This window comes from Alosa sapidissima, chromosome 1 (assembly GCF_018492685.1).
Source record: "Alosa sapidissima isolate fAloSap1 chromosome 1, fAloSap1.pri, whole genome shotgun sequence".
Taxonomy (NCBI): domain Eukaryota; kingdom Metazoa; phylum Chordata; class Actinopteri; order Clupeiformes; family Clupeidae; genus Alosa; species Alosa sapidissima.
Genome location: NC_055957.1, coordinates 46,965,918 through 46,976,231, shown reverse-complemented (window position 1 = coordinate 46,976,231; position 10,314 = coordinate 46,965,918). Strand labels below are relative to the sequence as shown.

Genomic DNA, 10,314 nt, shown 5'->3' with positions numbered 1-10,314 from the left:
CAGAAAGGAGTGGCAAGCGACTTGTAGCTTGAGAGCGACGTGTTGGAGACCCATGGGGTAGGAAAACGACTTTTCATTGGTAACAGTATTAAACCAACCAATAATATAAAATATTAAGAAGAGTTCTTTTATGAGTTAAATCGAAACAATGTAGACAATTATTATCGGCCTTTATTTGTCCGAATCTGTGGCCCGGCTATAAATATAATCTCGGCCATAATTTGAGGATTTAGGTATGCACGCGTGTTTCAGGCATAGTGCAAGCACTAATCTCTGACTGAAAGTGAGCAGAACTTGTGCATTTACATAAAAAATATATATATATATTACATTACATTACATTACATTTGGCTGACACATTTTTAGCCAAAGTGACTAACAACATGGTAAACAGTTTAAGTTTTAAAGCAATTCTCAACAATTTTAGGACAATTTAAAAAACGGTAGAGTACAGTAAGAATAAGTGCATCAGTGAGTGCTGTTTTTAACAGTTACGTGTCAATTCAAGACGGCTGGTGAGTGCTAGGATCAGCAAGACTTGTTGTAAGTGGTGCTATGAGAGGAGATGTTCTCTAAAGAGCTGGGTCTTCAGGAGTTTTTTGAAAATAGAGAGGGATGTCCCTGCCCTTGTAGGAACTGGCAGTGAGTTCCACCAACGAGGAACAACAGATGAGAAAAGTTTGGATTGGCCTGAGCGTACCGGTGGTAGAGCTAGACGTCGTTCGTCTGAGGAGCGCAGCTGTCTGGAGGTAGTGTATGTCTGTATGAGGGCATTTAAGTAGGTGGGAGCAGAACTGGAGACTACTTTGTAGGCAAGGGTTAGAGCCTTAAATTTGATGCGGGCCGCCATAGGTAGCCAGTGTAGCTGGATGAGCAGCGGGGTAACATGTGCCTTTTTGGGTTGATTGTAGACCAGGCGCGCCGCCGCGTTCTGGATCATCTGAAGGGGTTTCACTGCGCAGGCTGGGAGACCTGTCAGGAGGGCGTTGCAGTAGTCGAGTCGTGAGATGACTATCGCCTGAACCAGGAGTTGGGTAGCATCTTGAGTCAAGTAAGTCCTGATTTTCCATATGTTGTAGAGTGCAAAACGGCATGACCGGGTGACTGAGGCAACATGATCTGAGAAGTTTAGTTCGTTGTCGAGAACAACTCCTAGATTTCTTGCTGGGAGGACCAGCAGTTCAGTCTTTGAGAGGTTCAGCTGGAGGTGGTGTGCCTTCATTCATCTAGCTATGTCTGAGAGGCAATCCGAGATCCGTGTTGAAACCAAGGGGTCATCAGGTGGAAAGGACAGATAGAGCTGTGTGTCGTCTGCATAGCAGTGGTATGAGAAGTCATGCGAATGGATAATCTGTCCCAAGGAGGTGGTGTAGATAGCAAAGAGAAGGGGGCCCAGCACTGAGCCCTGGGGGACCCCTGTGGTGAGATGGTGAGGTGCATATAGCTGACCAAGCCATGATATGTTAAACGAGCGTCCTGTGAGGTAGGATTCAAACCAGGAGAAAGTAGAACCGGAGATTCCCATGTTGGTGGTGATTAACCATGTCAAAGGCAGCCGATAAGTCAAGCAGAATGAGTACTGATGACCGAGCGGTTGCCCTGGCTTCTTTTAAGGCTTCTATTACAGACAGCAGAGCCGTTTCGGTAGAGTGGCCGCTTTTGAATCCAGACTGATTTGGATCCAGAAGGTTGTTCTGTGAAAGAAAGTCAGAGACCTGTTTGGAGACTGCTCGTTCAATGCCTTTGGATAGGAAAGGCAGGAGTGAGACAGGGCGGTATTTCTCGACTTAAGCAGGGTTAAGAGAAGCTTTCTTAAGTAAAGGTGTTACCCAGGCCATTTTGAATGCTGTTGGAAATGTGCCGGAGGTTAGCGAGGCATTGATCACATGTGTGATAGCTGGTGTGATGGTCGGGCTGATGGACTGAAGTAGGCTCGTAGGTATAGGGTCCAGCGAGCATGTGGTAGGACGGCTACATGTCAGAAGTCATTGATTTTGTCATTGTAGAATGCTGTCTTAGCAGCAGTGATGCTGGCTGAGAAGGAGGTCAGGAGATAGATAGATAGATATACTTTATTGATCCCTAGGGGAAATTCAAGGGCTACTGCTGGAAGGCTGGCACTCTTGTCGGCGCCGGAACCGGAAGAGTCTGGTCGTTTTTGAGGTCATCAGTTAGTTTGGATTTGTGCCATTTCCTCTCCGCGGCTCTGAGTTTGGTGCGCTGGGATCGGAGGGTATCATTTAGCCATGGATGATAGTGTTTGGATCGAGCTGGCCTTGTGGTAAGAGGGCACAGCTCGTCTAGACACGAGCTCAGTGTGGAGCAGAGCGAATCTGTGGCCTCATTAACCTCCAGAGTGGAGTAGGTGTTGAGTGGAGGTAGACCGGAGGCAACCACAGAGGAAAAGTGCGTTGGAGACCGGTTCCGGATGTTGCGGCGGAACGTGACCATCGGCTGAGAAGCCGGAGGCTGTTTTGTCAGGCTGACGTTGAACTGGATGAAGAAGTGGTCAGAAAGATGGAGAGGCGTCACAATGAGGGTGTCTGTGCTGCAGTTCCGAGTTAGGATCAAGTCAAGCTCTTTGCCAGCTTTGTGAGTAGGTGGGCTTTTAACCAGTTTGAGGTCAAAGGAGTGGATCAGGGCCAAAAAGCCCGCTGAGCCTGGGGCATCTAAGTGGATGTTCATATCGCCGAGAACGAGAAGCGGACAGTCATGCTCAGGGATGGAGGACAGCAGAGTGTCAAGTTCGTCCATAAAGTCGCCTAGTTGGCCTGGAGGGCGACCTAGATGACCAGCACGTAGAGTTTGGGGCGATCACCGTGATGGCATGGAATTTGAATGAGACATTTGTTTGAAGGCAGTAGTGGGGTGAATTTCCATTTGTTGGAGATCAGCAGGCCCGTCCCACCTCCTCGTCCAGATGGGCGAGGGGTGTGGGAGAGGGTAAAGTTAGTTGAGAGTGCAGCCGGGATGGCAGGGTTCTCCGGTTTGATCCAAGTCTCAGTGAGAGCAAGGAGTTCCAACGAAAGGTGGTTGGCATAGCCAGCTATGAAGTCTGTTTTTTTTACTGTGGATTGACAGTTCCACAAGCCCATGGAGAAGGAGGTTTCTGTAGGTGAGGGCCGTTTAAGTTGCTGGAGGTTAAGCAGATTTCTGCCCCTTTTGGCACGATGCCGTTTTCTGCAATGGCCGGTGATAACAGATATGGTGGAATGGCACATTTTTGCCTCTGTCGGCGCCTGTGCTCGGTGAACTTACACAGGTAAACTTGCTCGTCTTGATCGCGTCCGTCTAAAACGAGGAAGGCTTGATGCGAGGGCTGACGCTTATGCTGACGCTTCAGCAACAGCCTCTATTGTTATGCTGACAGGAATTGCATGCAGCTGTCCTCGTGTCTCACTAATGATGAATCAGCGTAGACTGCCCTCTCACGTTAGCACAGCTTAGATTGTTCAAAAGGGTGTTAATTACTGTCAACTGAAAGTCTGCTCGCTCACACCGACCGAAACTCGTAGTTTCAAGTAGCCTCCTCCCTCAGCTGTTCCCAAACGCCTCGATTCTAAAGAATTGGAGAGGATTGGCCAATAGTAGCCTATGTGCCTTCCTTTCTCTCTCCCAATGCACTGCAGTTGTTGTCGTAAATATATATATTACTTTATATAGTGCTTTTATTTACAATCTAATCATTATGAAAAGTCTTCTTCTACCATTTAACTTCTACCATTGAGTGCCAAAAACGTACGTTTTTTTAAATTACGAAACTAGACACTCTAACACACCTTATATGTGATTTTGGGATTAATGGAAATGAAATATATGACGATCGAAAACTCATGAAAACGCACGATCTGGACATTTTATCATAACTCGGTTGCCGCTTTGGGTCTAATCAGTGACGCATGCACGTCAGGTCAAAACCAGGCCATTTTCGTGGGTCTATCACTAGGTGGCAGTCTCGCCAGGTCTCGCTGATCGCTTCCCGTAAAGTTTACACAAGTAAGTAACAGGCAACACTTCATATTTCATGAAAGACGTTATATCTCCATTTCTAGAAAAAAACAGTGATTTTGATGAAAACTAGCCACTGTTTAGCTTGGGATTTCTCAGGAACAGAGGCGTGTAGAAATACACAGTTTGCACCCACCGAGAGCTTAAAGTCTCACCTTTTAAATTGTATGTGTTCATAGCTATAACACAGAATATGCTGTGGCTGAACAAAAATCATCAACAATGGTCCAGACCGGAGGCAACCACACCCCCAAACCCACCGAAAAAATGTCTGACTTGTCGCAAGCCAAGCTCCTGATCTCATTCCACAAGCCTAGAAACCTCACTTGTGGCTGTAGACGGTATGTTTTATGTTAGTACGGTGTCTTGTGTAATTCCGCTGGATTTTCTTGTAAAAATTTATTTTTTTGCATATTTTGCTAGTGATAAGGAACAAGATTTTTTTGTCTTCAAATTTTCACGATCCATTTTCACACTTAGATGACATCACCATTTATATAATGCATAATTAAGACTGAGACTACCATCACCAGGCACATGCAGAGAAGGGGGGCTACAGGCGCTCTAGCACCTGCCCTTTTGCCCCTTTGATGTCCAAGTGCCACAATTTTCTGTGTTAATTAAAAATGCCTTGCGGCCACCAATCCGTGACTTCATACATTCAGTAAACTCTCAGAAGGTGCACGCAGTGTTGCCAATTTAGCGACTTTGTCGCTAGATTTAGCGACTTTTGGCCGTCTCTGGCGACTTTTTCGTGTGTCTGGCGACTTTTGTTTTCTCTATGCGTTATCCTTCGGTTTGCCCAGGCTGACTGCAGCAGCAGCTTAAAGCGTGAGAAAAATCTTCTCGCAAAGATGCCAAACTCTGTTTCGTTGTTGAAACTTCAGAAAATCTCCCCTCTCATGCCTGTTTCGTTAGTGACTTACATCGCGAATATGCCCAAAGCGTTGCCCCATGATTATAAAAGGAATGACTGGCCTATATAGTATCAGCCCAATTTATTACAAGGAAGTAGATGTTCTATAGATCTAAGCTGAGACAACGCTCATTGGAAGGTGCAGCAACTTCGGCTGAAATTACAACAAGAGAGTCAACGAGACGAGAGCAATGACATGATGACAGGGAAACAGGGACACGCTTGCCAGCATCGTTCAACAATTGAACAAAGGAAGTAGGCTAGCCTACAACTTCATTCACAAGCAAAGCAGTGAATGTTAGAAAAACCTATAGCATTCGTTTAGGCTATGTAGGCCTAGCTTCAATGTTGTCAATGCAAGTTGATGCAGGACTGTCGGAAATTCTTTCGCTCTGTCCTAAATATATCCAAAATATAGCCATTGCCGTAAGGGTACATTGCGTGTAGGCTACCCTATGGTCACATTATAATCAGACTTCAAGCAGTGCAAAGCAGATGCAGCAGTGAATAGGTTGGAAATGACTGCTTTTCAGCCACCTGATGCTAGTGTAGTCTAGATGATAGGCTACAGAAAGTAAAGTGTAGCCTATCAATAAATATACAAGTATATTAAATCAAATATATTTAAACTAGGCTCTTAAAGCTGCCTATGAGTAGGAGAAAAGCAAACAGGAGTAAAAGGGAATTGAAGGGCCATTACCGTTTTTTGGGGGGTTTTTTTTGGGCGGGGGGTACGACGTGCTGACGTAATTAATATGCAAATTAGCACGCAGGCACAGTGCTGCAGGAGACGTTTGGGAGCACGGTAAGGTCACTTGGCAGTTAGCCTCTCTGAACATGCAATAGTATTCAGCTTAGAGATAGAGAATAAAATGTTTAAAGTTGTTTCATGTTTAATGAAGTAGGCTATCAAACCCGTTTTAACCATGTCATAGTCCATCCATTTCAATAACCTGGCAGCTTCAAAGGCTGAACGTTCATAACATATTCTGTTTAGGTTACTATGTTATAGTAGCTTAGGTTAGTAGACCTAGTTCATAAAACAGAGTAGGCAAACCTTTTCTAAATCGTCATAAGCCGACGACATAGGCTACTGTAGTTGTTTAACTAACCCAAACTCCACACGTCGTTCTCTGTTTACAGAAGGCTACATTACGCGTCATTTCACTCAGTGGCCACACGCACAGCAGGTGAATCTGCAAGACACCAGCTTGCTAATGGTGGTAGTTCACTGTGATAAACATTAAAATTATAGCCTGACAAGCCAGACTAGGCAATAACATATTTGCTGCTGCTAGGGTGCGTCTAGATTTCTAAGCTATTAAAATTAGCTTAGTAGACAATAGCCTAATGAAAACTGAAAAGACCTATCTGTCTGTGCCCTGGCTACAGTAGGCCTACAGTACATGCACTCCTATTGAATTTTTTTAGAACCAAAGAGAGAAATGAGAAAAATGTGTTACAACTCTGTCTGCTATTTACACCCATTCTTCTTGATACATAATAAATAAATATGAAAATGTATAAAATGTGGATACAGTGTGATTGAAGATTTATTTTGATATAATTTGCATGTAGCCTATGTATTCTCTATTGGGTTGCAATCAAAATTAAGTTTTAAATAAAGTTAACACGTTTTCTGGAAATTTTGTTCCATGTGCCCTTTTTTAAAATTTGAGCCCCTGCCCCTTCAAAGGTCTCTGCACGCCCCTGACTATCACTTGGGGATCAAATGTGAGAAAACACTGGTTAAGAGGGTGTTCTGCCTAATTTTTGGGTGCTGATTCTGAATATCATATTTACTTAGCTGATTTTTTAGTTTTAACCCTTTAGGCGCCAGAGGTTTTTTTCCGAAACGATCAATTTTGACATCTTCATTTCAAAAGGCTATATCTTAAAAGTGATAAGAGATAGAGACTTTCTGTAAATTAGAGAAATATTAAGGATGACCCAAAGTTTATGTAGAGATTAAATGTTTATATCTAATTTGCATATTATGACGTCATATGGTGGCGGCCATCTTGGATTATAGAATTTTCATGAAAAGTCGCATGTTTGAATGATAAAATGCACCACTTCTTTCCCCCCAAAATGTCCCTCACCTTCTGTATGCTATATTGCACAATACTGAATGCTCAGGTAAATAGTAAGTAGTGAACAAACTGTGTAAATCATTACTAATAAATGGCAGAAACAAACCAAATGCATGTAGCGGTAGACTGGCCTTTTGCTGTAGAGATTTTCCATTTACTACATACAGTAGGCACTCTGATTCCATGTATGGGCCACATATATATTATTCAGATGACACACAAACACAAGTAGACAAGACCTGTTTAGTTCAAAAGCTCATTTGCCACGGCAAGGCACAGATCAGGAGTGAGATGACGAGACAAGACAAGAGACAATGTTAGTATTTTTTTTCTTTTTGTTGATGTTTTTTTTTTTTTTTTTTCTTAGCTGACAAAGACACACACATCACAAGGACATGAACACACAAAAAGGAACACATAGTGTACTGTATGTCCTAAATGATCAGGGAAGTAGATAGCAAATCAACAGTGTAAATCATTACTAAATGGCTGACTTTTTTTTTTTTATGTAGCAGGCCTTTTGCTGTAGAGATAATGACTCCCTATCCCTATCCATACAGGGCCGGCATTCCCATCATCTTGTGATAGACTATGCATGACCTAATGTGTGTGTGTGTGTGTGGGAGAGGGAGAGAGCGTGTCACCACCTCCACCATGCGAGCAGCATGGCCAGATCTGCCTCGCGCGCGCCGAGTGGAGAGAATTTGCGCAGCTCGGACTAGGCCTACTGTCATTCTCATTGCGACTCCCCACACTGCCACTACGTTCCCCCCTAACTGTCCTATGAGCACTTCGACCTCGTCTAACATACCCAGTGGCATTAGACAAAGGCTCCACCACGTTACTGTCGCCGCGATTGTGGAGAGGCACACGTTCAGAAGACAGAAGCTAGCGCTATGGATATTAGGCTACCTCCAGCCTCGTTCGCCACACCACTAACACCCTGCTAACTTCCCGATGAACACTCCGAACCCGTGAAACATTATTCCCACCAGTGACATTGGGCAAACGATTCAACGTTTGTGCTTGGTGTAACCTAAACTATGGAGTAAACTCTCACTTTGTCCAGCTGCATCATTGCAAGGCAGGGACGCATCTGAAGCCTCACTAAACAAATCACCGTCATTTTCTGAAGGCAGATATTCCCCTTCAGAATCAGGGTCCGCGAATAGAAGACCCAACACTTCATTTCAGGTAAACTTTTTTGATGCCATTAGACGATAATCTAATGCAAATACTCGCTGACGTTGACAATATCGCTCTGACAAAGTGGCTCACACGCACACTAGCTCCGGTATTTCATGTACTGATTCAATGAGCTGTAGCTAGAAAGTTTTGTTTAAAGCGTGTCCTTTTTTCGACTCGGGGATGACGTATGACATGTCTGCCATCTAGTGGAGTGGAAGTCGAACGAAATATGACACCCTATTTGACTAAATCGGCCGTTTTACTCAGTGCCGCATCTTGTCGACTATAGTCGCCTGTGGCGCCTAGAGGGTTAAACCTGCTAATTAGCATTTACGGCCTAGAACTGGCCTCCATGGGAAACATAGAACGGGTGAATTGTCACAGCCACACCAGGTTCTGTTCCAGCCACACCCACTGCTCACTCTCCTGAAGCTCCCCTCACTCGTTCACACTCCCCAGTTTACTAATGACCTGCACCTGTTCCCAATCACCCTCACTCCCTACTTAAACCTAGCCTGGCTAGCGCCACCACTTCTCAATGAGACGTGGTCTGGGAACCATACGTTAATTTTCTCGTATTTGAAAAAAATGCCCAGAGCCGTTTATTGGGTGCCACGGATGTCTATCAAATGCGTCTGTACATAGCTCATCATCGTCTTGCTTTCCCACCTGTTCTGTGATTGGTTCCCTATCTCAGGCGAAAATTTGCTCCATGGTCTCCAGGCTGCCTTAGCAGCGTGAATCAAATCGCGCGCAAGGCAGCATGGGAACACCCAGGCTAACTTAAACCCCAGTCTCCCCTCAGTCTTTGTCTGGCCTCGTCTGAGACGACACCACAGTGCTATCCACCAGCCTGACTCACCCAAGGAGTACTCATCCTGGATTCCCCTCAACTGTTCCAGTGTCCTCCTGATCGGACCCCTCGAGTCACCCCCGGAGTTAGTTAAGTCGATCTTCTGTGTTTTGGGACTTTTACTTAAGTTTACTGTTCTTCTGTGTTTTGGACTCTTTGGAGCTTCTGATTGTTACTGGCCTGGGTTTGATAACCCACTTTTGGTTTACCTGTGAAATAAAGACTATCTTGTTGGAACTCTACCTCCCTGTCCTGAGTCTGTGGGCCGTGACGGAAGGCCAGACCAGGCAATGGAGCCTAGATCCAATCAACCTGGCGACCACTTCCAGGAACTGGTTAACGAGCTTCGCCAGGCACTGACTACCGCGACAGCGGCAATTCCGGCGCCAGCACCTCCTCCGCCGTTGAACCCATCCAGTCCTGTGGTTAATCCTACAGCCTACTCTGGATCACCTGAGGCATGCAAAGGCTTCCTCCTGCAATGCTCCCTGACCCTGGAGATGCAACCCCACAGGTTCCCTACAGAGCGATCCCGCATTGCATACATCATTTCCCTACTCTCTGGACGTGCTCTACAATGGGCAGAAGGCGTCTGGAGTGTAGGTGGACCCATCACCGAATCAGTAGATGCCTTTGTGGCCCATTTCAAACAGGTGTTTGACCTTCCTGAGGGAGACTCTTCCATCCAAGCGGAGCTGCATGCCCTGAGGCAGGGACGAAGGTCCATTTCAGATTACACCCTCCGCTTCCGTACCCTTGCCACTGCCAGCGGCTGGAATGAGGCAGCCCTCCTCACTGCATTCCGACAGGGGTTAGAACCCACTCTACGGCTCCAACTGTCATCCTATGACGATGCCATAGGCTTGGAAAGATTCATTTCAGAGCTTGCCATTCGTGTTGCACATCGCAGAGAGAATTGTCTCCGCGAACTCCATTCCACCTCTTCATCAGTCCACGTTCCCTGTTCCGGGGAAGAGGCAGCAGGGGCCACAGCAGAACCAATGCAGGTGGACACCATGCGGCTCACTCCATCAGAGAGACGTAGACGTCTGACTCCGGGGTTGTGCCTATATTGTGGCAACTCAGGCCACCTCATCGCCCAATGCCCCACACGCCCGCCTCGACCAATGGTGAATGCAGTCCGTACTCCCAGTGTCCATCTAAAGCCTTTAGTCACACCTGTCATCCTTGCTGAAGCCATGTAGTCCTCCTACATGGCTTCTGCTCTCATTGACTCAGGCTCTGCAGGGAATTTC

At 45.7% G+C, this 10,314-nt stretch overlaps 1 pseudogene; it reads right to left on the bottom strand.

The window, feature by feature from the left end:
* Positions 1–568: 568 nt before the first annotated feature.
* On the bottom strand, positions 569–4,312 carry LOC121706581 (annotated as a pseudogene).
* Between the last annotated feature and the right edge of the window lie 6,002 nt (positions 4,313–10,314).